The sequence below is a fragment of the Vombatus ursinus genome, unplaced genomic scaffold, assembly GCF_900497805.2.
Source record: "Vombatus ursinus unplaced genomic scaffold, bare-nosed wombat genome assembly UNPS02007822.1, whole genome shotgun sequence".
Classification (NCBI taxonomy): domain Eukaryota; kingdom Metazoa; phylum Chordata; class Mammalia; order Diprotodontia; family Vombatidae; genus Vombatus; species Vombatus ursinus.
The window spans coordinates 35,751-63,606 of record NW_020947600.1 but is presented as its reverse complement, the minus strand read 5'-3'; the positions used below and the strand labels follow the sequence as shown (position 1 = coordinate 63,606).

General features: G+C 39.2%; 6 non-coding genes across 6 annotated transcripts; 2 read left to right on the top strand and 4 right to left on the bottom strand.

The window, feature by feature from the left end:
• Nucleotides 1-1,176: 1,176 nt before the first annotated feature.
• TRNAA-UGC lies at nucleotides 1,177-1,249 on the bottom strand. Its single transcript has one exon. It is a non-coding gene; the product is annotated as a tRNA-Ala (tRNA).
• Nucleotides 1,250-3,578: 2,329 nt separating this feature from the next.
• On the bottom strand, nucleotides 3,579-3,650 carry TRNAA-UGC. The gene has a single exon. It is a non-coding gene; the product is annotated as a tRNA-Ala (tRNA).
• A 1,951-nt stretch (nucleotides 3,651-5,601) lies between these two features.
• Nucleotides 5,602-5,675, bottom strand: TRNAN-GUU. Its single transcript has one exon. It is a non-coding gene; the product is annotated as a tRNA-Asn (tRNA).
• A 477-nt stretch (nucleotides 5,676-6,152) lies between these two features.
• On the top strand, nucleotides 6,153-6,226 carry TRNAN-GUU. Its single transcript has one exon. It is a non-coding gene; the product is annotated as a tRNA-Asn (tRNA).
• An 8,302-nt stretch (nucleotides 6,227-14,528) lies between these two features.
• TRNAA-AGC lies at nucleotides 14,529-14,601 on the top strand. Its single transcript has one exon. It is a non-coding gene; the product is annotated as a tRNA-Ala (tRNA).
• Nucleotides 14,602-15,926: 1,325 nt separating this feature from the next.
• Nucleotides 15,927-15,998, bottom strand: TRNAA-UGC. Its single transcript has one exon. It is a non-coding gene; the product is annotated as a tRNA-Ala (tRNA).
• Between the last annotated feature and the right edge of the window lie 11,858 nt (nucleotides 15,999-27,856).

Sequence of the window (27,856 nt, the reverse complement as noted above, 5' to 3'; positions counted from 1 at the left end):
ACACAGAATAATCAGCCTCAGCGGCTTGTCGTCGTGAGACTTCCTGCTTTAGAGTCCTGGACAACGGGACACCCTGAACTCTCTGGAGGGAACCTCGCCACAGAAGCAGCTCTGTGCCGTTTACTGTTGGTATTCGACACCGAAGCATCAAGATGTTGGGGGCAAGATATAATGTGTTTGACTGTAGCCGACAGACGCATACGGGCTTGGAAGGTTCTAACAGGTCAGACACAAATAGTCCGTTTGAATATTTGGGAGAGAGATGTCTCTACGTTTGCGCATCTCAAGTTTCCTTTGTTCTACTGCGATTCTGCTTTGCTCAAAGACCACAGAGCCTGCTTTGATGTGAGTATGTCATGCTGGGTGGTCCTTTGCCAACTTCTCCCACGTCTCAAAATCGATACTGAAGTTCTTCAGAAGGGCCCTGAGAGGCCTTGTACCGCTTCTCCTGACCTCTGTACAAGCGCTTGCCTTGTGCCATTTCTCCATAAAATAGTCTTTTAGGTAAACGCAAGTTTGACATTCGAGCTAGGGGGCCAGCTTTATCGAAGTTGCACTCTTTTCAGTAGAGTTTGAATGCTTGGCAGTTCAGCTCGCGAGAGGACCTCAGTGTCCCGTACCTTATAGATGGCCAGGTAATCTTCAGAACCATTCTAAGATAATTCCAATGGAAGTGGTTCAATTTTCTGGAGTGGAACTGGTATACTGTCCAGGTTTCACAGGCACACAACAATGAAGTCAGCACAACTGCTCTGTAGACCTTCAGTTTGGTATGCACCCTAATAGCTTTTCTCTCTCACACTTTCTTTCGGAGTCTCCCAAACGCTGAGCTAGCTCTGGCAATGAGTACCTCAATCTCACCACAGATGATGACATGGACATATGTGGAAAGTATAGTGCCAGAGTAAGTGAACTTATCCCCTAGCATTCAAAATTTCTCTAACTATTGGTTCCAAGTATCGGATGGTGCAGCAGTGCTGTTTGATGGAGAGCCTACCAGTTGAGATGAATTGTGATTCAGTGGAACTAATGAAGCTCTTTCTTGCACTGTCTTTCCTACAGTTCCTTATTTTCCTAACCCTGAGTAAGTATTCAGAGGGGAGCCGCCTGGCCCGAGAACAGCTTGATTATAGATGGATAAGACCCAGAAATTGAGATGAATCTGGGAAAAATCGATGGAGTTACCGGGGATCGAACCCGGGGCCTCACACATGCAAAGCGTGCGCTCTACCACTGAGCTATATACCACTGAGCTATATTCCCGAACTTAACAGTACCTTTTCGTTATATTTCCATCTGGTTCTTACCTATTTTCTCAGAAAGGATGGTGTGGGATGAGTGGTGTCTCTCAAAGAGATTCCAATACTATTTGTACTCCAACAATCAACAAATTCTTCATCTCTTTTTCTGCCCCTGAATGTACGCTCCCACATTATCTTTTTATTTTATTTATTTTTATTGTTTCTTTCACTTAGAAATGGAAAGCAATGAAGTCCTGAAGATATTTGAGCATAGGAACTTTTTTCTTTCTCTTGCAGCAGAGAGGAGAATAGGCTGGCGATGGGAAGACCTCTTGCACAGTCCAGGTCACTGTTTGCTACGGAACAGATTAGAGACTAGATTTTAGAGACTTGGCCAAGGGAGAATCCCCAAAATCTGATATGTAATTAGACATGAGAGGTGGAGGAGAGAGAAAAGTCAAAGGTCTCTTCTTTGACATCACCATTCTCCAGATTTTCCAATTCTCCCATATCTACATTATTTAGTTTTTACCTGGAATTCTCTATTTTAAAAAGCATTGACCATACCTCACCTCAAATCCCAAACCCTTTCTGTTTCAAGGACATCACACTCTCTCTATAATGTCCTCTCCCTACAGAAGGATCTTCACATTATTCACATCTCCTCTTCTCTCTCCACATTTCAATCGTTTTAAGGTTGGTTGATTGGTTGACTGGTTGGTTGGTTGGTTGTTGTCCATTCTCCCAAAATAAGATCATTACGTTGGTGCCAAGGTATGGTGTCCAACTGTGACTGATAAGACCAAAATAAGCTCAGAAGTCTCCAACACAGTTCTGGGCACAGATAATCCACACGAACACTTGTAATGGAAACATTTTATGGAGAGGCTTAGTGTATGGTGGTGCCAAAGATAGATGGTGGGGTCAGAATGAGGAGCACGAGAGAGTAGGTAGAAGTGAGAAAGGTTAGACAATGACCTCGCTTTTGAAAGGATTAAGTTTTTATTTTTGTTTTTTGAAGAGAGGGTACAACCTGATGAGGATATCATGCAGGAAAGTATTTGTGTCTCTGTAATGCAGAAGAGAAATTAGGACCAGAGATATAAATATGGGAATCACTTTAAGGAGTTGAAGCCTTGGAATGAAATTGCTGAAATGAGAAAAATTGAAGCCATCAGGATAAAGCAAAAGCAGGATAAAGCAAGATGTAGGAAAATGAATGGGGAATTCTATATTTTCTTTGCTCGGTAGTAACTACTTTCAAGAGGCTAACTCAGGTTCCTAGGTGGGCTTGAAGAGCACAAACAAATAGACTGTATCTTAAACCAAACTTGACCATTCAAATCCATGTGACGGTACAATCTCTGACAGTAGAAGGACACTTATGAAGCAAAATGCATTCAAATGTAAAACATAGAGAAACAGAACCCCCAGAATGCACCAGCACAGTAGGAGCAGTGCTCAGAAAAATCTAATTCACTTTTCCTTTGTTTCCTTTTTTGATTTAAATACTCATTTTTTATTACTTGAAAAAAAAAAAAACCCTGACAAGCATCAACATGCATGAGTGTTTCCATACACGCAGAAGAAGAGTATTGTGGTCACATTCATGGATCTCTTCCCTATTGTTTTTCTTTAAAGAACATAATAAATTTAAAATCCTGGACTTAGGGTCTTTTGGATGTGTCTGGGACACTGAGAAGTGTATAGATAGGGTCACAAAGCTACAGTGTGTGAAAGATAGGACACTGGAAGCAGTCTTCCTAACTATGAGACCCCATTTTTACCTACTACCTTGCACTACCTCTCAACACTTCATAAAAACATAACAATTTAGAGAGGGAAAGAACCTTACAAATAATGTAGTCCACTCCTTTCACTTTACAGATGATGAAACTGAGGCCCAAGAATGATTATGTTAAAATTTATTATTCATTATTTTTAATTAACAAGCATTTTTTAATAAAAAATCTGTCCTCACTAATTCAGACTAAAGTGGAGTTGTGAACTGATCTAACCGTTCTAGAGAGTAACACGGAACCGTGTCCGAAGGACATATGTGGAAAGTATAGTGCATTCGAAATTTCTCTATTGGTTCCAAGTATTGGATGGTGCAGCAGTGCTGTTTGATGGAGACCCTACCAGTTGAGATGAACTGTGATTCAGTGGAACTAATGAAGTTCTTCGTTGCACTGTCTTTCCTAAATTTCTAGTTTTCCTAACCCTGAGTGAGTATTCAGAGGGGAGCCGCCTGGCCAGAGAAATCTCCTCTAGAAAAACAGCTTGATTATAGATGGATAAGACCCAGAAATTGAGATGAATCCTGGAAAAAACCGATGGAGATACCGGGGATCGAACCCGGGGCCTCACACATGCAAAGCGTGCGCTCTACCACTGAGCTATATCCCCAACCTCAGTAAGTTTATGATGAAAAATGCTATCCACCTCCGGAAAAAGAACTGATGGAGTCTAAATACAGATCGAACCATACTTTTTGTACTTCATTTTTCTTAGTTTTTTATTTCTGTTTTCTTTCACAACCTGTATAATACGGAACTACGCTTTGCATGAATTCACAGATTATTCAATATCAAATTGCTCGCCTTCTCAAGGAGTGGGGAGACAAAGGAGGAAGGAAGAGAATTTGGAACTCAAAATTTTTTAAAATGAATGTTAACACTTTTTGTACATGTAATTGGGAAATATTTAATTAAATAAAAATATTGGGGGGGAGCATCTGTCCTTCTCACTACTTCTCCACCACCACCCCCAACAAATATTAAACAACAAAGTTAGAAAAAAATAAAACCCTTATTACACGTCTGTATAGTCTGGCAATATCTTTGTCTGAGTCTCTCCGTCTCTCCTCACTTAAAATCAATCACTTCTTTGTCAGGAGGTGAGCTGTTGACCCTTGTTTAAACAAGTAATATCCCTTTTGGCTCATATGCTTGGTTTTTGATCCACACTACTATTTCTTCCAAATCACAGTAGAGATCAAATCTTCATGAGCTTTAGAGCAGATCTAATCAGTAATACTAAAAGTATATTTCAAAAGAATTCCTTCGTCCTCCAAGGAAATGATGTTTAAGTTCTATTAGAACTGAAATGGGATACTAGACTCCAAGTCCTCATGCCAAGGGGCTGACTCAGAGAAGGTTCAGAGACTTTACTTACCTTTTAACTTTTCTGAAGTTTGGGATAGATGCCCTCCTTCTGTGCTGATATAGTGGGAAAAGAAAGAACTTGAGAGGCAGAAAATTAAGACTCATCTTGCAATGCTGGACAAATTCAAGTCCCTAAAGAAACCAAAGCAAAAGCAGATGGAAATACTACTTATCAAATGGCAGCCTCATACATACAAATCCTGTACTCTACATCTCCAAGGTTGCTTGGACCTACTTCTCACGTTTCCTCTCTAGCATTCACTTATATTCTCAAAGGAACCTAGAGGTTAAGCTCCCAGATTTCAGGCAGAGGGAGAATTTACCTCATTTTTTTCACTTCCTATCCTCTGGACTCTGAGTTACTCTTTTGTGGGAGAAAGGAAGGAAACAAGCATTTGTTAAGCACCTACTACTTGCTAGATACTTTTATGAGTATTAACGGTTTGATCCTCACAGCAACTCTGGTAGGTAGGTACTATTATGATCTCCATTTTGCAGTTAGGGAAACTGGGGCTGAGAGAGGTTAGGTGACTTGCCCAGGACCACAGAGTAATCTGAGGTCAGACTTGAGCTAAGGTCTTTACTCCAGACTCAACTGGTTCCTTTGAGACACTGAGAGAACGAAATTAAATTGGGGTAGGGGGGAGGTGAAGAGGAAAACAAAGATACACAATTTGAAATGTTCTCAAAAAAGAATCAGGAGCCATGATTTTTTTTTTTAAGCAGAAGTGTGGTACCCAAATATATGAATAAGAATGATAATTGCAACAGCTAAGGGAAAGGCACAGTTTGGAGACCTGAAGACCTGCTACTACACGATGAAAATAGCCTAGATGGGTGGTACTGAGGACTTGAATGAGAGGCGATGGGATAGTGACTCTGGGAAGGAAGAGGAGACAGGTTGAAGAGCTAGGACAGATAGAGAATCCACAGAACTTCAAAGATATCTTCTGTAACACCTTGGGAGGCAGTGTCTGGTCTCCTCAAATGCATAACTTTTGGTCCTCACCGCTGTCTGTAACTCTCAGCAGCTTTAATACTGTTTTCCCCCTATTTCTTCCTCCTTTTTCCACATCAAGAGCATACCACTCTCCTAGTCTCCCTTCATAATTTTTCCCAATCTTTGAGGTTTGTGACTAAAACCCACTAACGGTAAGAGTTCTTTAACGGTCTCCATGGTTTTTAAAACTACACGCCCCTGGGTGGGCTCGAACCACCAGTCTTTCGGTTAACAGCCGAACGCGCTAACCGATTGCGCCACAGAGACCACGGCAAATATTCTAAAAGCAGAATTTATTAAAACAAAAACCGGAATCCTGGTTCCCTAAAGTGTCCTGAGATGAGCGTGAACCCCGAGAAACCTGTAAGATTCGCATGATTGTGTTCGAAACCTGGAACAAATACATACCTAGAGAAGCCGACGGACTGTGCCCAGACTATGGGAGGGAAAGAATGGGGAGGGACCAGGAAGGCGAGATTGATGGTTTTCTTTTTTTCTGGTTGGAATGAAAATACAGTAATGAAAATCTATGTGGCTACGTAATCGTATCTCTAGGTCTCAGGAGGGAGACGAATCCTTTGATTCCTTCTTGGTATTTTGGCGGATTACGTTTATTCAAAATGATGACTCTGAAGCTTGTACGCACTGGAGGGACTCTGTTGCCCTGTTTTATTGTTAGTTTGCTTTAGAGGGGCAGGGAGGGAAATTATCCTACTTGGTCTGGTAAAAGTTCTGGGCAGCGAGGTCTCTGTGGCGCAATCGGTTAGCGCGTTCGGCTGTTAACCGAAAGGTTGGTGGTTCAAGCCCACCCAGGGACGTAACATTTAAGATCGTTGTATTAATTTCCAGTTCCACTCCTAACGTCGTCGACTCTCAAATGTACATCTCTAGTTCTGACTCTTCCAACACAAAAGGTCTTCTTTCGCTCTTTCCACTTACTTCTCTTTCCCAGCTCCTCCAGACTTCTAGACTTTTGTTACAACACTTTACATAACAATACGAAGCTGTTCAAGGAAGTTAACCATTAGTAAAGACCTTGTGGGACCCTGAAGAAGACAGTGTAATGACCAGAATTGGAAAGAGGAATGGCTGATCAAAAGTGTTTAAAAAAAAAAAAAACTGCCTAGTTTTTAATAAAAAATGAATATTTAAATCAAAAAAAAAAACTGTTCCCTTAAGGGAACAAGGACAAACAGTTATGGGCATGATAGATCTGGGAGATTTTGAATTCTTTAAGGGGTTTTTGTTTTGTTTTGTTTTGTTTTGTTTTGTTTTGTTTTGTTTTGTTACCCCTCCGACTGTTGTATGTATTCCATCTCAGCAACGTCTCTACGGTTCTTCCAGTGGCCACTATATCCTTCCCTCTGTTGCCAATATATGGATTCTTCTACTCAAAAGCCTCCAGTGGCACTCTATTGCTTCCCACCTCAAGATCAAACATTGTATCTTTTTGTCCCTATTTGTATGCTGCCACATAAAGTAAACTTTCATGGAGCCACCATCACATAGATTTTGCATTCTGGAGGTAATACTGGAGAATTTGGGATTTGGAAAGGACCTCCTGCCTACAACATAGCTGACCACTGTGAAGAGAAACAGATTACACTACATTCCAGGGTGGGACATACGCTCTAGTGAATAGCATTAATTATTAGGAAGTTTTCCTTCAATTGAGCCTAAATTTGTTGTTTCCTTCTATGGATTTTCAAGGCCCTTATGTTTATTTCTTAGTTTCCCTCCTCAGGATCACTTTCTGCTCATTAAGCTGTTTTTCAAATGTGCTGCCCAGAAACGAAAACCATACAGAATCATATAATTTGAGAGTTGGAAAGTTTTGTTACTATGTCTAAAGAGGTTGTCCAGTCCAACCCATACCTCCAATGAAATCCCAAACAAGCTAGGAGACTTATCAGACCATCAAAGCTAGGGAAACCATGCCCTCCTAAGCCAGCCCAATTCACATTAGAGAATGTATAATTGCTAGAAAGTTTATCTTGTCATCAATCTTATATTTGCCTCTTGAAAATTTCTACTCATAGCTCCTGGTTTTGCATTGTGGGGCAAAATAATACAAATCAAATCCTTCTTCCATGTAACACCCTTCAAATACGTGAAAGCAGTGATCACATCCTTGATCTATCTTCTCCAGGTTAAACACCCCCATTGTCTTTGGCAAATCCCAACATTAAAAGGCCCTTCAACATTCTGGTTGCTTGCCTTTCCACGTGAGAATGGGTTGCTTTTCAATTCTGTGGGGGAGAAACAATGGGGAGGAAAGTTGCCTGAGACAACTGCTACAGAAAATAAAACTCTAAGCCACTTAGAACCCTTTTTAGCTCTCCTTCCTTTGCCTTATCAGGAAGGCCTAAGGTTTAATGGATCTAGGTCAGAGGTGGGAAACCTACAGCCTCGTGGCTGCACTGGCCTGGAGGCCACAGGTTTCCTACCCCTGGTCTAGGTATATACACATACTCTCTCATTTGGAAAAGCCATAAAATATGAAGTCATGACATCTCATTTCATTCTAACTCTGAGCCCTCATGCTGGCAATATTTCCAACAATTGTATAAATCTATCCCTCTTTCCCTGGATACTTCAACATATACACAATTAAGTACAGTAATAAGGTCAATTGGAACTTAGACAAAACTGGTTGGTTGGTTGGTTTTTAGAACAACTGGTAGAAGTAAAAGCAAAGAGGCTCCTAAGAAACAAGACTTGTTGAAGGGATTGAGGGAACAAGCATTTATTAAACACATGTGCTAGACACTATACTAAATGCTTTATTTGATCCTTACAACAGCCTTGGGAGGTAGAAAACTGAGGCAGACAGAGGTTAATTGACTTGTCAAGGGTGACATAGCTAGTAAGGGTCCAAGGTTGGATTTGAATTCAGTCTTTCTGGCCTCAGACCCAGGCCTCTATCCAGTGCAACACTTAGTTGCCTCTAAAGGAGATTTGGTTTTCCTTAGATATAGAAAAAGAGGACAGTAGGAAGAGGTAGACTTCAGTGGGCTTTATCTCTGTAGCACAACTGGCTGCAGCCTCTACACGTCCCTGTTTGTCTTGCACTCATCTCAATTATACGGTCTCTGTATCCCAGTCAGAATATCCTCAGCTCCACACTCTTAAAGCATGCCAATTGGCACAAGGCAGTCAGGAACCTGCAGCAGTTGTGGCTCTACTTTACCTTTTCCTCACAACTTCCCCTAGGTAGATGGATCTTTTCTTTCTTTTCTTTTCTTTTCTTTTCCTTTCTTTTCGAGGTGATCTGGGTTAAGTGACTTGCCCAGGGTTACACAGCTAGTTAAGGTTTCTTGTTTCTTACGTGGTTTCAGTTCTCCCTCTCCTTTAGCATCCAGGGAGGCAGACTGCCCTTTCAGACACAATTACAGACCACAGGATTTATTTATACCAGCAGACACATATTTCTAGTGTCCAGCCTCTTTCAAATCCCTTCAATCTCTTTAAAATGAACTGCTATTTAGTTACATAAGCTTCATTTTATAATTACCAAATTGATTTTTAACCCAAGTGTAAGACTTTATCTCTTTTTTTGGCCCATGATATTTCATCTTTTTAGATATGTTACAGTCTCCTAGACCATTAAGATATTTGTGAATCCTAACTCAATTATCCAACCTGATTTTATGAGTGTCTTATCCATTGAGCTAAATCATTGGGTCTTCCTCAAAAGCAGTTAATTCCATGCCAAACTCTGAGTCCCTTAGAGTGGGTTGTGTCATTCGTAATATCTTCACCTGCCAGTAACACCAGACAGGAACCATCAACTGGAACATAAAAAGAGAAACAAATCATATTTGTTCTCTAGCCCTGTGTTTCTCAGACTATTGTCTAAGACTCATGAAACATTTATTTCCCACTATGTGGAAGGTATGGAGGGATGGTAACTATAATCATACCCAAGCCTGTATTCTAGAAACAGTTGGACACTTGGAAGAGTTTATAGACTGACTGTATGTAGTCATCTTGTTTGTCGCATCATTTGTTTGTTGGTGCTCCCTGGAGGGGTAGCCTGACTCCAAAGATTAGATAACACTGGACAAAAAGTTCTGGATTCTAGATTCCTATGTGTCACTGTGTGACTTGTTGTCTAAGACATGGAATAACAGTAAATTAGCTGTGAATTCTTGTCCAAGATTGAGACTATACGTTTAATGACTATAGTAGCTTTTTCAAGTGTCATCTACTTGCAAGAACATTTCTTATGATTTTGAGGAGAAGAGAACACCAAGCCTCACTCAAAGCAAAGCTAGCCTTGTGATTTGTCCAGTCTTCCTTCACCACTTCTGAATATTGTTGGAGAAAACTGCAAAATTGAGCAGATTTCACTCATTATCAGTGCATGACTATAATTTCTGTCTCTGGTGCTTGATAAACCTTTTTATCTATTCTTAGTGACTCCTTATCTCAACCCCCCATGCAGCAAGTTTTATACTTTTTCTCTCCTCCTCTAGATACCAATTCCATTCCAACATTCACTACACTCCCTTACATACTAGCCCCTCCAACACACACACACACACACACACACACACACACACACAGAGAAAGTAGAAGCTTCTACTTTACTAAGAATATGGAGGCCTTCCAAAAAAGAGCTTCCTTAGCCCCTCCATGCCTCCAACCTCAGAAGTATTACCCTCTTCCTTTCTTTCTATAAGAGGAGAGTTATGCCTATTACTCTCTATCCCTCCACCTGTACCCTTGACATTATTCCTCCCTACCACCTCTAGGACCATGCTTAAGCTCCTTAGCCCTCATGTATCTTCCATTGCTCTCTTTTCAGAGGTTGGCCCCAGATTTTATTGAGAGCAAGATCGATAAATCAAACTATACTTCAAAATTACTAAACTGGGAAAATATTTTATCACTGCTCTGAACCTTGATCTTATCAGTAATAATTCATAGAGTTTGCACTTTTAAAAAAAAAGTTCTTTTTTTTGTTAGCACTGCTGTTCAGTAACCTCTCTTCATCATCCTATTCTTAAGATTGAGATAGGGAAGAGAAGGAAAGAAGACATCTGGTTGTTGATGGCTTTGAATTACAGGGGGAAAGTTGATTTTACACTAGAAGCAATAAGAAATCACTGAAGATTTTTGAGCAGACTTGTATGACCAGATATATACATAGGAAAAATCACCCTGGCTGCATGAAGGGTAGGTTGGGAGAGGGAGCAGAAAATGGGGGTGATAAGATCCATAAAGAAACTGAAGGCTGATGATGGGATTCTGTACTAGGTGGATGATAGTAGAAAGAAAGAAGAGGATGGCAAAAATGTTGTGGAGATAAAATCAGGAGCACCTGGTATCTGATAGGATATGATGAGGGAGAGGAAAGATTCAAAATAACTCCAAGGATGCTAGATCGGATGACTAAGTGAATGATGGTGTCACAGATGGAAATAGTGAAAGCAGAAGGAGCAATAGATTTGGGGAGTAGAGAGAAGAAACTAGACTTAGTTCTGGACATATTGAGTTTGAGACACCAGTAGAATTTCCATTTAGAGAATGAAGCAGGACAAGAAAAATATTGAGAAAAAGACACCTGACAGGCCTCTTGCTCAGCAGGTCAGGCTGGAGGGACTCTTGGTGTTTGAAGGAATCCCACCAGGGCCCGTTACCATATATGAAGGAGCAAAAGGGCTTAGGTTTATTCCACAGGGCACCCATAGACAATTTTGGCACAGTTAGGAAGAGGATAGGAGGAAGACAAAAGGATAAAGAAAGAAGACAACCCTGAAAGGAACAGAAGAACTGTGATAAATTAACCCTATAGACCAGGAAAGGGAAAGTACTTCATCTGAATTGTACTGTGATTTCATGAGCGCTTGGATAGGGACTTGTATGGGACTGGTATTGGAGAAGTTTTCCGGCTTGTAACTGTCTCCATAGAGCCTTTCTCTCCGGCTGTCCGGGATATTGTCTTTTAGGACTGATCACTTCTTCAAAGGGCTCTGGGCTGTCCAGGTGGGTTCCTCTTTCCTCGCTTCGTCTTCAGCTTTTTACCTCAACTGCTCCTTACCATCCTTCTCCAGGAATGTGCAAAAGTACCTTCCTATTTCTTTGACATCCAAGGAGATTGTTTTCATTTTCCTTAAGGGATGATAGGGGGTGCTGGAATCACTCAAGGAGGCTCACAGGCTCGCCACTGCAAGAGTGCGAGCCCCGGACTTATTAAAAGAGATATGATTTAGATAGTCTGGGGTATTTCTTACTTCCTTCCTCAGATTTCCTTATATTTCAGAAACTAAAGTCAGAGCAGTAGCGGAGGAGGTAGAGGGAGGGAGAAAGGAAGTCCTCAGGTGAATTTCTTTCTGGAAATGATGTGCAGGGAGAGGACGGAGCCTTAGAGAACAGGGAACCAGAGAGCCGAAGTCAGCCTTAAGGGCATAGGTACCCCGTACTGGGGGAGTGTAAAAGATTGGGGAAATTTTTGATCATACCCAGATCTGGAGGCCGCTGAAAACACACACCCAGAGATGTGTGAGGTTTGGAGGGGAAATCCCTGGAAACTCCAGGAAACAGTTGTCTTCTCAAGATTTAGCTCAGCTACCCTGGTATTAAGGCAGTAGGAAGCTGGGGCTGCTATCCTATGTGCCTGCATTTCCATTTCCTCCACTGTCTTCTGGTTATACCTGTGCCCCCTAATCCCTACCCTCTCCCTCCTGGTTTTGGGCAGTTTGTTCCTCCCCAGGCTCCTGCTTTTGTTTTTGTTTTGTTTTGTTTTCTCTTGCCTCGGAAAGATTTGCCTCTTATACAATACAAACTCGCTTTCCCCACCCACTTCCCCAGGTACTGGAAGAAGGGACATTCATAAACGTGTCGGAAGCCTCTGTGAGTTGGGGGATTAGCTTAAATGGTGGAGCGCTCGCTTAGCATGCGAGAGGTAGCGGAATCAATACCCTCATCCTCCAGTTTTGATTACCTTCACACATAGAAGTTATGAGTGGCTGTAAAACAGAGGTAAGTGCAATATAATCAGACTCCACATCCCTCCAGGGCAGAGACCATAATAGGACTGCACACCTTTCTCTTCGTTATCACTATAGTGACCCTACGATGTGAACTGTTCTCAATGAAAATATCTTAGGTGCCATACATGCATGTCTATTGAAATACATCAATTGGGCAAATAAGAATTTTCACAGTTCTCTGGTTGGTTTCCACATCTTCACTGTTGAGATTCGTTAACTGGTTCCCAAATCCTTTTTTTCCCCAGCGCTATTGTCTTCCTTCTTGTGATGGTTTGGAGATGGGGTGGGGATAGTGGTTCTACCATAGCTAAAACTTTAAGGCATTGAAGGGGACGAGACATCTCTATACCATATTTTGAGACACATTGAAATCCTCCCCACTGAAATCCATGGGAAAATAATTGGAGAACAAGACTCAAAGATCCCACAAAGATGAAGCCTTCCCAGAATGACAGAACCTGCCCAAGTCTGTGCCTCACTAGAATGGCTTCCAAGAATCCAGCATACATACACAATAACAGTCACATTGTGCCATGACTAATATTGATAAACTTAACCCTTCCCAGCAATACAAGGATCTTAGACATCTCCAAAGGCCTTGTGATGCTATCCATATCCAAAGAAAGAACTATGAAAGTTGAATTGCTATTTTTTCTCTTCTGTTGAGTTTCGTTTCCTCTTTCTGATGATTCCTTCTATTGGTTCTAATTTTTACTTACATCACTAATGTGAAAATATGTTTAATAGGATGCATATGTATAGCCTATATCAGATTGTGTGCCATCTTGGGAAGGGTGGTGGGGAGGAAAGGGGAGAAAAATTTTAAACTCAAAAGCATATGGAAGTGATTGTTGATAAATCAAAATAAATTAATAAAAAATAAAAAATAAAAAGAATCCAGCATACATATCCCAAGGAACTCTAGAATCGAAAGAAAGCCCAATAAATAATACAAGCTATTCATAGCCACATTTTGTGCTTGACTGAACAAACTGCTCAGTCCCAGTGCTCAGAAGGCTCAATTAGGGAAATGTGACTGACCACAGCTTCTCAGGACAGTTAGCAGGAGAGTTGGGAGCCAGCACCTGGAAAGGGCTTGGGCACCAGGAAGAACTGAGGCTATTCCTAGGGAGAATTCTGACTTTTTCACCAAACTTTGTTCTTCTTCCTCTATGGCACTCCTCCCCCAAATGTTACCCAAAAGCAATTGGAAAAAGAAGGTCAGCCTTCTCCCCTAGTCTCTTGAGTCTGCTCCCAGTGCCTGGTCCAAACTTTTGTTAAAACACTCAGCTCCTAAGCAGGAGATCCTGGTTTAGAATTCCAGTTGGACTTCTTTTCTTTTCTCTCTCCCTTCCAGTCTTACCTTGGGATCCAACAACCTGGGGAAGTATTGGTGCAGCTCTCCCTTCTGCCATCTTGGACTGCTTGCAGAATTACCCTGATCTTATGCCATATTTGCGTTTATGAAACTCCTACTTTGAATAAGTCCCTAGGCTAGCCCTTGGGCATACAAAAACCAAAATAATCTCTGCCCACAAGCAGCTTATATTCTACTGCATCCTAACCAGGAAGAACAATTGTCCTCTCTCAGAATTAGTGGGTAATGTATCCATTACATTGTGCCTCGGGTGAGTAGAGTATAATAGAATTTTAGAGCAGAAATGAAGATGTTCTTTGGCCAAGGAAAGTCTGCACAAAGTAAGTCAGCATCCTGAATACATCTAGTTTGAGCTGGGAACCTCTTGCCAGTATTGTTTCAGACTGAAGGAAGGGCTCTGCATTTCATCCTGCTGGGTTTGTCCAGCAATTACTAGGAGAGAGACCACGGTTTCCCGAGCAGTAGTACTAAAAAGTGGGAGTGGGGAAAAAAGGGGGGTGAAGGTGGAAGAGGCTGCCCTACTTGTCTTTCTTGTCAAGTCTGTCCACTGCTCTGTTTAATATTGGTCCTCTGAAGCTTTGCCTCTCATTTTTCCTTCCTGTCTCTGGTCCTGTCCGCTCACAGAAGGTGGTCTTAGGTCTTTGGTCTTAATTTCTCAGACACAGGCAACTTCAAACATAAGACGTGTGTACTGTAGTATTTTAGAACCTGCTAGGAGTAGCTTGAAAGGCTAGGTATTGTGTTGGGGGATTAGCTCAGATGGTAGAGCGCTCGCTTAGCATGCGAGAGGTGGCGGGATCGATGCCCGCATCCTCCAATTTTGAGTGCTCATCTCTGTGCACCTTGAAGTAAGTTAAGCTCAGTTGTTTCCCCTCTTGTAAGTCCCAGGAGCAGGGCTGGATCCAAGTACAGTCAACTATTTCCACCCTGCTTCCGAAGTCATTTACAACTTAAAAGTTCTTTTATTGTACATTACGGGCCTAAGTTAAATGCTCCACCAAAATGTCCGAAGACAGAGATGACATAAAAGCCATTGGGAGCCTTGGAGACCATAGGAAGAAGAACGACACCCAATCATGCAGAGCACAATGGATTCACTGTCCCTCTCTCTAACCACTCAACCACTTGGTCATCTAAAGATAGGTATCCCTTTTGGATGTGGAAAAGTTTTGCAAGGAAAAGGTAGAGGCGTCTGGTAAATTTTCCTCAGAAGACGTTTGGACCATTTCTAAGGGGAAACCTCGAGGATAGGGCACAAGATAACTAGCTCTCCGCCTTCAGCTGCTAAAGAGATGTGAAACTTCTTGTCCAGGCGTCCTGTAATTAGACAGCAGCCGCTATCTGAAGGACCAGAAGGGCACATTTTCATCCCGAAGATGGATAAAGGAAAGTGGAAGAGAAGTCGGTAAGCCTGGAGCATGTAGGGTGCGCTGGAGAGGGGGGGGGGGAAGAGAGAACGTCCAGGGGAAAAGAAATAGAGAACAGACACACCATTGAGTCAGGCACAAGGAAAGAATGGGAGTCTTCTTTATCTGATGTGTGTCTTCCATATGGGAGTGTGGCCATGCAAAGGGAGAGTAGGGTATTTTCCCCAACAGTTTCCAGAAATCTTCAGGTTTGACTTTCTTGGTGACCGTCTCTGAAGGCTGAACATTTCTCTGAAGGGCTCTGATAAGTGTCCCACTGGGCTCCTCTCTGCTTCTTTTACCTAGAGCTTCTTCCCCTTCAGAATGTTTCCTCTTCTCTTTTTGGCCTCGCTCTTCAGTCGGAACATTACAACAGCCACTTCCAATCGCATCGGGTTTATTCCTTCGAGGTCCACAGAGGTTGACTTTCACACTGCACTACGGGAATAACTTGGGGCACCACCATCACAGTAGTCTTCTCACAAAGCCACCTGAACCAAACCACAGGAGGACCCCGGGTCTATTAGCAGAGATGTGACTCAGTGGGTATGAGGTTGATCTTCATTGTTTTGGGTATCCTAACTTTTAGAGATCAGAAACTCAGAGGAGTGAATGAGGGGAAGTCTCGGGCCAGAATTATCACCTTGAGGACTTTGGTACAAGTTGAGTGGGTAAGGAGGCTAAGGAAGTTAACTTCATTAAAGCGGGAAGAGCAGAATCCAAAACAAAAACCTGATGGAGATACCGGGGATCGAACCCGGGGCCTCACACATGCAAAGCGTGCGCTCTACCACTGAGCTACATCCCCATGCTTGCTCCGATTTTTTTACTGTCAGTTCTTGTGGCATTTCTCTTATTTGTCAGGAGTGTTGAGGTGAATGGTGTGAGTCCGGGAGGAAGGCACTAAGCATGGATATAGCACCTGTTATGTGCCAGACATTGTGTAAATATTAAATCATGTGATCCTTACAACACCCCTGCGACTTTGGTGCTGTTATTATTCCCAGTTGAGGGAGAGAGCCGAGGCTCAGAGATTAAATTAAGGGACTTGCCCAGTGGGTCACACAGCAGCAAGTGTATGAGCTCAGATTTGAACTCAGATTTATTCTGACTCTAAGGCCAGCTAGCTGCCTCCAATTCCAACAATTGGTATTTTAAGAAAACTTTCCAGTTATCATTAAGATCCAAAAAAACCTATAAAATTTACCTCCCCTTTTCTGCCCCTGAATATTGAGTCTTGTGTTGGTAGTTTCTCTGAATGTAGAAATGAGAACAAAAAAGACACCAACGCAATTTGAACTCTATATGTAAAGCAATAGATAGTATTGAATGGGGGAGGGGGGAGGGAAGCTTTTTCTGGCAGCAGAGAGAAGGATTCAAAGGCTTCTTGATAAGCTACTGACAGTGCAGGGCAGGTTTGCAGTGGGAATAGACTTAGAAGAGATGTCAGAGACAAAATCCACAGAATCTGTGAGTGTGAGACTAGATGTGAGAGGTGAGGGAGACAAAAGAGTCATGCCACACCACCACCATTCACCAGCTCTCCAGCTCTCCCATGTCGCTTATGGCCAGTCCTCGAACTCTCCAAAGTCTTTAATTATCCCTATCCCCTACTGGCTATGTCTTTTCACAGCAGGAAGCTAGGCTTTTACTCTGGTTCTCTCCACCTGGAATGCCCTTAACTCTCCCACCATCAAAGCAGGTCAAAATCCTACCAAGTGCTAGCTTAAAGGCCATCTTTATTACAAATTGTCTCAACCCAAACACTAAGAAACTTTTGTTTTTCCATGAAACCTTTCTTGATATTCCTAAGAATATTCTCAGAGCTTAAGAGTGTACCCTGTACAGAGTTTAATTTTCGTTGTTATTTGAGTAGTTACATCTGAGTCTCACATCTTTCCTGAAGTAGTTAGAAGTTATCCAAAAGACAATTGTTCTCCTTGAAAGTAACAATAATAGTTACCACTTAAAAGGTGCTTTAAGGTTTGCAAAGTGCCTGGCAAATACTATCCCATTTTATCTTCACAACAAGTAACTGCTATCATTATGTTTGTAAAATCTTTGTGGTGGAAGATAATGAGCAGCAGTGCCTCATAGAACAGTAGGAAACAGGGAAAGGAAAACAGGTTTACAGAAAGCTTGAACTAAGGAGAGTCATAGCAAAGGAATTTTAGGGTAAAATTGGAAAGAAAACAATGAAAAGATCAGAAATAGAGATCAGTAAAGAATTTTATAGCAAACTCTTTCCACCATTACTTACAGTAGAGTCACTACATTTTGAATGTAACATTACAGTCCTGACTCTGTTGAATAAAGCAATGAATATAGCCATGAAGAAAACAAAGATGAGAAGAGCAGCTATACTCAAGGCACTGTAATTTAAAGTGTTGGGGGATTGATTTTCTAGACATAGCAAAAGCGGGAGGGGGGGAATGAAATTCAAGGGTAAAAGCTGTAACCATTATTGCTCTAGTAGGTGACAAAAGAAATGCCAATACCTACTGTCCCTTCTCCATAAATATTTTTGGAGACAAATCTACACATACATACAAAGCATTTTGATGTAGATTGGAAAGGGTATGGGTACAGGCCAGGTTTCAAATGATATTTTAGAGTTGATCACATACTAATAGTCATACAATTTACTGAAAGGCATATGGAATAAGATATCAGTCTTTGTTTACTTATGAAAATATATCATAAACTAGAAAATGCTCAACAACTGAGCATTCTCATATACAAAGAAGGCCAGAAAAAGAGGCTTGTATACAAATACCTTATTAACTTTAAAAAAAATTTTTTTTGGAACAAAATACCACGCCAAAAATTGGGTTGCCAACAAGATGTCTTTCATGCATATGTTAAAATCATGTAATATTCCTTAAAGCATCTATCAATCCTATTCCTTAAAATATTAACCAAATCTTTAAAAAAAAGTTTTTAAAGTCTAAAATTAATAGACACTAAATATAATGTGGTTATCTATACTTAAAGTAGAACAGAAAAATAATATACATGAAACTGCAAATGTCTATTATGAATGTATTGCTTTTTAAGTATGTAGTAAATTTAACATAGAACATAAATTTTATTTTTTTTATTCTGAACTTAAACACCAAAAAATGAACATTTATTTTTACCCTGGAGAACACAAAGTGAGGAGGGTATGTGAAACCATGTATCTGAAATTTATGCCAATAGCTTTTCTAAAGTATATATTTCACATGTTACATTCCAAACAGTCTTGCTTGTCTTTGCTTCCTTCAGAACTTTCTACTTTACTCTTTGGGGCATTTTGAAAATGTTTTGATAATTTTCATTTTTTCAGCATCACTACTGCTAATCCCCTTCTCTTCTCCCAATCTCTTTCCAAAATTAAAAACTGATTTGTTCTTTGACTCAGTAATTATTTAGAATTAAATTATTTAGTTTCTAATCACTTTTAATCCTGTCTTCAAATGCCTTTTGTTAAATTAAATATATTGACTTTTATTAAAATATATAGTTAATATTTCTCTGCATTTATAAAAAGATATAGTTAATATTTCTCTGCATTTGTTCGTCAGATTTTTATGCTATGCCACATGGTTGGTTTTTAAAGGTGCTGATGAGGCAATGTATATTCCTTTCTATTCCCATTTACTAATCCCTAAGATCTATTATATATAGTTTTTCTAAAATTTTATTTAGGTCCTTTACTTATGTCCCATTTCTCTTTTTCCTAGATTTATCTGGGTCTGGAAAATGTACATTGAATTCACTAGAAGTATAACAGATTTTCTTACACTTCCTTTTTTTAACACTATGTGATTCTTTATGTTTTAAATGTGTTTCTTATAAAGAATATATTGTTGGACTCTGCTAAGTTTTTTTCTATTCTTTTTCATTCTATGGGTGAATTAATTCCATTCCCATTCATGGTTATAATAATTAATTGTAGCTTTTCTCCATCCTAACTCTTATGCATGTTATTCTTTTTGGTCATCTGGCCTCCTCTTCATAGAGAATAAATTGGGGTGGGGGGGCAGAGAAGACCAATTATTATTATTAGAAACATATATTATTATTAGAAACTTCATACTAATGACCAATTATTGAAGGGATTTGTTTCCACTCTACTCCCCTTCTTGTCTTATCCTCTGCCTTCTCCATCACACATTTTCACTGTATCTTTCTATCCCGGTAATCTCCCATTGGGGGCAGCTGTGTTGCACAGTGGATAGAGTACTAGATCTGAAGTCAGGAAGACTCATCTTCCTGAGTTCAAACCTAGTCTCAGACATTTATTAGCTATGTGACCCTGGACAAGTCACTTAACTTGTTTGCCTCAGTTTCCTTATCTATAAAGTGAGCTAGAGAAGGAAATGGCAAACCACTTTGCCAAGAAAACTCCAGATGGGGTCACAAAGAGTCAGATGTGATTTAAATGACTGAACAACAATCCTCCTTTCATGTGCCATCCTCCAACATTAGAGTTTGTTTTGTTTGTGACTCATCCTTCATCTATTCCATCTTCACTCTTTAACTTGGCTATCTCATCTCCCTGTCCTCACTTATTTCCCTATTTAATGTATTTCTATGCCAAATTGTGTGTGTGTGTGTGTCCCCAATCCTTCTTTGCCCAGTTGAAATGAAAGTTAGAATCATGTCATGTCCATTCCCTCACAACTTTTTCTGCTTGTTAATATTTTTTCATCTTTGAATTTCTATTATGTGAAATAGTAAGTTTTTTCCCCTCTCTTCCTTTCTTCCTTAGTATATTCCTTTTTTCTTCTATTTTCTTTCATCTCTTAAGACTCACAAAATAGAACCAAACCACCCCAGGTCATTTTCCTAGCTAGGTGGCCCAGAAGCTAGAGCACTGGACTTATAGTTAGAGACACTAAGGTTCAAATTTAGATTTAGAAACTTATTAGCTTTATGACCTGGGTAAATCACTTAACATCTTTCTGCCTCAGTTCCCTGATCTGCAAAATGGGAATAATAATAGCACCTACCTCCCAGGGTTGTTGTGAGGATAAAACAAAATGCTATCTGTAAAGTGTTTTGCAAACTTTAGAGCAATATAAACATATGTGTTTATAATTATTATTATCATTATTATCTCCTTTTATGACCCTTGATGACATTGTGGTTCTAAAAGGACACCTATTTCTTCCTCTCCTATTAAACACTTCATCATTGTATATCCCCTTCCAAATGCTAAAGTGCATTCACCTTTCTAATTTTCTCTAGACTCAGGTGTTTTCATTTCAAAGTTCCTACTTAGCTCTGGTCTTTTTTATCAAGAATACTTGAAAACCCTCTATTTTGTTAAAGGTCTACTTTTTTCCATGTAGGATTATTTTTATTTTTGTAGGGGGAGTTATTTCTGATTATAAGCCTTTATCTTTCACCTTTTAGAATATCACATTTCAACATCTCCTTACACATCAAGTAGTCTCTGCCAAGTCCTATATGATCCTGATTATGGTTCCTTGGTAACTGAATTCTTTCTTTATGACTCCTTGCCATATTTTTATCTTTCCTGGAACTGTTCTCCAGGTCAGTTTTTGATACAATATTCCTTACATTTTCTTGTGGTATTTTTCAGTATTTTAATTTTCTTTTAATGACTCTTGTTGTCTCAAGTAGTCATTGCTTTTTGTCTCAGCCTCCATTCTAGTTTTCAAGGAGTCCATTTCTTGGGTAAGGTTTACCACTTTCTACTCTAAGCTATTGATGCCTCTTTCTATTCTTTCCTCCCTAGTTATCATTTCATTTAATATTCCATTTTGTATTTCTTGCTTCATTTCTTCCAGACATAATTGTATCCCTTATGGCCATTCTTTTCCCTGAAGCTCTACTTGGACTTGTTAAGTTATTCTCTTTTTCTAGGTTCACCTTTTAGGCTCTCACAACCCATAGTATATCTTCATTGTATTTGTCATATGTACACTTGTATTTAAAGCCTCAATTTCTGGACTGGGGCTTTGTGCTTAGGTCAAACTCCATTACCCCCCCATATTCTCAAATGTCGTTCTTTAATCTGGATGCAACAGCTAAGAGAAGTCCCCATCCTCTACAGAAATTCCTGAGTTTTAGCTGAGTCTCCTAGTAGCTTGACTTAGGTTTGGCCTCCATTCTTTTCCTTTCTGCTTCTTGCTACACAGTCCTGAACCTAGACTTGAGCCTATCCTTTGCTGTTGCTGGATGGTGTCTAACAGACAGGCCTCAATCAGATGTTGACAATTGCCCTGGTAGTAGGCCTCCTGTGAAACTCTACATACTACCTTGGACTTTTTGCTTTTGGGGGTTTCTCTGTGGTTGGAGCATGGACTATGGGTTGGGCATAGCCTGCCTGGGCACTGGTCTGACCTTATTCCTGTTACTGAGGAGGCTAAGACTGGTGGAGTTTGGTAGTTCTGAACTGTGGTGGTGCTTGAGGCAATCAAGTAGCTACACTAAGTCTGATATCTATATGATAAACCCCCCAGAGCAAGAGGCTACCAGGCTGCCTTAAAAGGGGCAAACCAGGCCAAGTCAGAAATAAAGCAAGTCGGGGGTAGCTAGGTGGCACAGTGGATAGAGCACCAGCCCTGAGGTCAGGAGGACCTGAATTCAAATCTGGCCTCAGACCAAATACTTGACACTAGCTGTGTGACCCTGGGCAAGTCACTTAACCCCAATTGCCTAAAAAAAAAAAAAGAAAGAAAGAAATGAAGCAAGTCAAAGCTTCTGTTCTGGTCATCAGTTGGATTGGGTCTATGAGTAGTCACTGAACTTCTAACGTGGGCAAGATGGGAAGATCCAAAATTTTAAAAAGCTCTTTTTTTTTAAATATACTTAATCCTCAGTAAGCACAAACATTCAAATATACAAAGAACAAAAAAGAATGCTTATGAAAATGTGAAAATGTCATAAATAGTTTTCAAGTGTATGTTACTTATGAAATCATATTTTAAAAATAAGTGTGGAATGTCAGTTCTTTCACTTGTATCATGTTTATCCTTGTATTCTGAACACCCAGCATACATTCTCACTCATAGTATGTGCTTAATAAATGTCTATTTAGCAGTTGACTGTTAACCTTTTGTGATACTACAAAAGGAGGAAATGGAGATATGGGATTTCTAGAGCTGTTAAGGACAAGTAATTCACAGATACCAACACCACTTCTAACTATTGGCTCATAGAATATGTTAACTGTCCTAAGGGAAATTTAAGTTTGCATATCAGAATCATCCATATCCCGGGAGATCATCACCTGGAGTTTTGAAAACATGTCAATGTTGCTTCAAAATGTGGATAGTTCTCCACACTAAGAATAGTATCTTCATTGTAGGAGTTGAAGTTTCTAGTACAGCTGAGTTTCATAGGAAAACTGTTCAATTCAAGTATTTATATGTGGAGACAACATGGATTATGACCTGACAAAGATGGATCTAGTGAGTTAACTAGGGTAATTTCTTCTGTAAAATGCATACTGTCACAACCACAATTCCCACATTGCGATCCAGGTCAGTTTTTAAGACCATCTATGCCAGATCATAGTTTGACTAATTTGCTGTCCACTCTTGTTTATTTTTTAGCCAAGACAGATAAAGACTAAGAGAAAATTAATGGAGCCCCTGAGAACTCATTTATGTATATATAATTTTTCTCAATCCCAATAGATTTTGAATGTCATTTTAATGATGTTGTTATATTTGTTGCCTAGCTACTCAAAGGGTTATATCCCAGGTGTCACTAAACTCAACATAAATGTAGCAAAAATACCATGCAAAGAAAGTTCTGTACATCTCAATTCATGGTTGTTTTACATCAACAGGTACCATCACTATTCCTTGCAATTTAATAACAATTGCTATTGTTGCTGTCAAAATATTTCTATCCATTGCCTCTTATCACATTTCTTACAGTTATGTCTATTCCTCTTGCAATGTCAGTATATGTAGATGTTTGTATGCATTTATTTAATTTGTTTATTTCTTTAATCCATTTGTTTTTTAATATTTGTTTTATTTTTATTGGTGTCTTCTTTTTTATATCACATCTGTTTCAGAATATGTCACTACTCCCTCTACTACCCATAAAACCATTTCTTGTTTAAAAAAATTAAAGAGAGATAAAGCTATTCTGAAAAGTTAACCAACACTTGACCCATTCTGACAGCATATTCAATATTCTATACCCACAGACTTCCATATCTGAAATGAAGAGGAGGAGTGTATTTTATCAACTTTTCTTCACAATCAAATTTGGTCACTATGATTACTGTTTAGATTTGGGTTTTTTGCTGTTGTTGTTTATGTATCCATTTTCAGTCTGGTAGTCATTACATTTTTTTTGTACCAGCTTTGGTTCTGTCCATTTGCATTTCTATAGACAGTATATTTCTGAATCACAGTTTGCTTGATGGGCACCTGCTTTGTTTCCATTTATTTTATATTTTCAAAGTTTTGCTATGAATATTTTGGTGTATATTGGACCCTTCCATCTTTCTGTCTTCTGTTCATTTGCTTTTTTTTCTTTTCAAAAATAGGATTGTTTCCAGATTTGAGATATTATGTGTTTGCTCCCTTGTGCAATGTCACATGTGGAGTTAATGATTTGGAAGCAACATATGTATATGAAATCTTATTGTAACATACCACACTCTTGAGTAAATTCAGATGTGTCACAGGTTACATCATGTACGCTGAAGCATAAACACAAACAGAAAGTGTCTGACAGAACATGGTCAAGTAAGCACATAATCTGTGTGTCTTCATATATGCAAATGTTTTGTGTGTTCTTTTTCCCCTATCTCAGATTGAAACTTCAAGGTGAAGCAGAAAATTTTGCACCAAGAATTCTGAACATAAAAAGCACTGAACTGATGTGAAGGAGAGAGAACTAGAGTTTGAATGACTCTCAGGTTTAAAACTCATGTCTGACATTTAACTAGGTAAGTAATCATGAAAAAGTCATTTGCCCTCTGTTGAATCTTATTTTCTTTATCTTTAAAAGGGAAATAATAATAGTTTTAAAATACCATTTCATAGAGTTCTTTGGCAGGAAATACTTTGTAAAATTTAAAGTATATTGACTTAGGAGTCTTATACCATATGTGAGCCTGGTGGTTTTCCAAAGTGAAAGACTGATATTAATTTAATTCAGTTCAACCAGAATTTATTAATCACCTATTATGTGCAAGTCACTAGGGATTGGGTATACAAAGAAAAATGTAAAACAATCCCTGTCTTCAAGGAGCTAATATCATACTAGGGACATAAAACATCTTTCCAGATAAGTAAACCCAAAATATTTGAGAAGGGAGAGGACAATAAAAATTAGGTTTCTTGTAGTAAGTGGTATGTGAGCCCAGAGTAAATGAGGGAGATTAATGCAAAATAAATAAGAAAGATATGCTGAAGATAGATGGTGAAGGACTTTAAATATCAGGCTGAAGAGTTTGTACATTATATCCTAGAAACAAAAGATCCCTGAGCAAGATAATGAAATGGTCTGAGCTGGGCTTTGGAAATTTTATTTTGGCCACTACGTGTGGATAGACTTTGGGGGGGGGGGGTGGGGGGGGGAGAGACTAGAAGCTCAGAGTCTAGCTAAAAGGTTGTCCAGATAGTCCAAGCTAGAGGGAATGAGAGTCTGAGATGGTAGTGATAGTGAGAATGCAGAGAAGAGGGTAGATGTGAAAGATGTGAAAAAAAGAAACTGACAAAATTATAGAGTTGACTGTGTATAGGGAGGGGGGAGACAGCAGGAAGAATGGAGAATGATCCTGAAGTTTTGACCTTGTATGACTTTGAAGATGATGATACCCCCAACAGAAAGGGAAGGAGGCAGAATAGGTATAATGAGTTTTGTCTTGGACATACTGAGGTTGAAGTGTCTATGGGATGTCCAGGTGGAGATACTGAACAGTCATTTAAATCTGTGTGGCTAGACCTCAGGAGCAAGATTAGGTCTGGATATATAGATTTGGGAATTGTCTTCATAGCAGGATAATTGGTCCTGTGATAGTGACTAAAATCACCAATAAAAAGTATAGAGGGAGAAGAAAAGAAGGTTCAGAACAGAGTAACCATGGTCAAAATAAAATAAAAAATAGAACATGGATGATAATCTGGAAAAGGAGACAGCAAAGTAAACATACATAGGAGGAGAAAATGGGGTCACAAAATCCCTGGGAGGAGCTGGTATGTAGGAAGAAGTGGTGATCAATAATGAAAACTGACAAATGCTGTCAAGAGATTAAGAGGGGTGAAGACTGAGAAAAGGCTACCAGATTTAGAAATTAAGAGATTGTTTGTAACACTGAATAGAGCAGTTTTCAGTGGAATATTCAAATCAGAAGTCAGATCAAAAAGAAGTGAGAAGAGCCTGGAAAAAAGGAAGTGATAGCAAGTATAGGTTTCTTTTCTGGGAGTTTGGCTGTGGAAGGAAGAAAATATATAAGAAGATAGAAGGAATGATAGAGCGATTGAGTCAAATAAAGGATTTTTAAGGATGAGGAGGCTCTGACAACTTAGTATTGAACCATCTGGTCCTGTCCAGGGTTCTGATGGCAAGTGAACTGATGGCTGGACTTTCAGTGGACATGGAGGACTAGACTGTTGATTTTCTAACTCTTCTCTGCATGTAACGAAAGCTTCCCCAGTTGAATGATTCCAAACGACTTCTTGAGTTAACATGAGATTTTATTCTTGATAGTTAACTGAACTTTACTATATAAGAACTTTATATTAAAATCATATATTTTAGTAAAAGGAAATTATGGGCAGCTGAAGCCACTATCACTTACCTTCAGAGACTCTCCTCTCCATCTGCTCTATATTTCTCCTGTGCCAGGTTTTCCTCTTTTCTCATATATTTGAACTACTTTTTTCATCTTTCATCCTTTCTAATTCTCCATTCTCCACTGCCTATTACCTGGGCCAGTCCAGGTCACTTATGAACATTAGAGAGTTCTACTGGTGTCACACAACACCAAAATTTATTGATGTCTGAGAGCAATAATTCCTGTGACTATTGTATTGTCAGATCAAATGAAACAATAATAGGTGAACTATTCCACATGTACACAAATATAATATTGTAGGATTTCTTTGATACTTTAGTGGATCTGGGATCTCACTGATACGTCTTCTGCCACCACCTATGTAGATCCCAACCAATCCATACTTGCTCATCCTGTGAAATTCTTGTCCACATCCTACCATAAATCCTGCACAAAGTGAGTTGAGGTCTTACTCTTGATTTTTTAATATTTAATGGATAGCAGCACAAATCTTGTGATGTCAATCAGTTACTTACCTTTTGTTATTGCTTCATGACACAGGTCCACTTCATTTTCTGATCACACATGTCCATGGTAATGTGTTTAACACTTCTCATAACCATTGTTGGAAGCATACTGAAGCTTACATACATTTACAGGGCATCTTTTCATTGCCCTTTGGCCACCCAAAAAATTGATTCCTCTAAGATGATGACCCATAGTACTTAGAGTTAGAAATACAGTGAATCAACTTATAGGTCACCTATTTCAAAATCCTACTAAATGCTGGAATTTCCTGTACAGATTTCCAAAGGTTTCTAATGAATTCCAGGCAAGTGGTTATCCAACTTCTGCTTGAATATTTCTATTGAGAAGAATCTTTCATCTATGGCAAGATAGTCTAAGGTTGGACAATTTGAATTGGGTGAACTTCTCTTTGACCCCAGATGCCAGAATTTAGAGGATACTTATAGCACTTACATTTCTTTAGCAGTATAAAACTGTGTTTGACACCTACTTAGCAAGAATAATTAGTTAAGATATAGCTGATTAGTTTAAAGTTTGTTTTAGACCTTTCTTATATTTGCAAAATATAGTAGACAGGGTACAATTACTGAAATACTTGTTCTTACAATTCCTTTTGAAGACATCAGTATTCTATAGTATAATAATGATTTGTGATAAGACATACTTACCAGACTTGGTTTTAGTTTTAGCCCTGATCTTAACCTTGGGCAAATCATTTCCTCATCTGTAAAATCAAAGTGTCTCCTTTAATCATCTTTAAGTTTCCTTCTAGGGCTGATCTTTTGTGACCCACTGCTGAAGTTTACATGCTAAATGAATAAACCCACATCCATATCTAAATGAGAGATCCTGAACTGGAGTAAATAATACAAAGTAAGCCATTTCACACACTACTGCTCAATAGATAGTTTCTGCTACATTAAATTTTAAAGTTTTGCATTAACAAAATCAATGCAGCTAAAATAAGAGAAGTTGTATTGGGAAAGGGGGACCTTTTTTTTTACTATACATCTGTAATAAACAATTTATATTCAAGAAATCCTGAAGTGTAAATAAGGAATTGGCAAAAAATGTTCTCCATGAAGCATTCTAGGAGAATATTATTTACATAAAGCATTCTGATAATCTTACATTTTTATTATGACTATTTTTCTTTCTTGTGACTCTTGTTAGATTTTGAACTCCTTCAGTAAAATTACTGCATGATATTTATCTTTGTATTTCCCCTCATTCCCTCAAATAGGGCCTTTTATGTAGTAAATGCTCAATAAATATTATGTATATTATATATATATATATTATATATAAACTACATTTTAGTCTTGTATTCCATCCAAATATATTTTTTTTCTTAATAGGCACCTTTTCTGAGACAG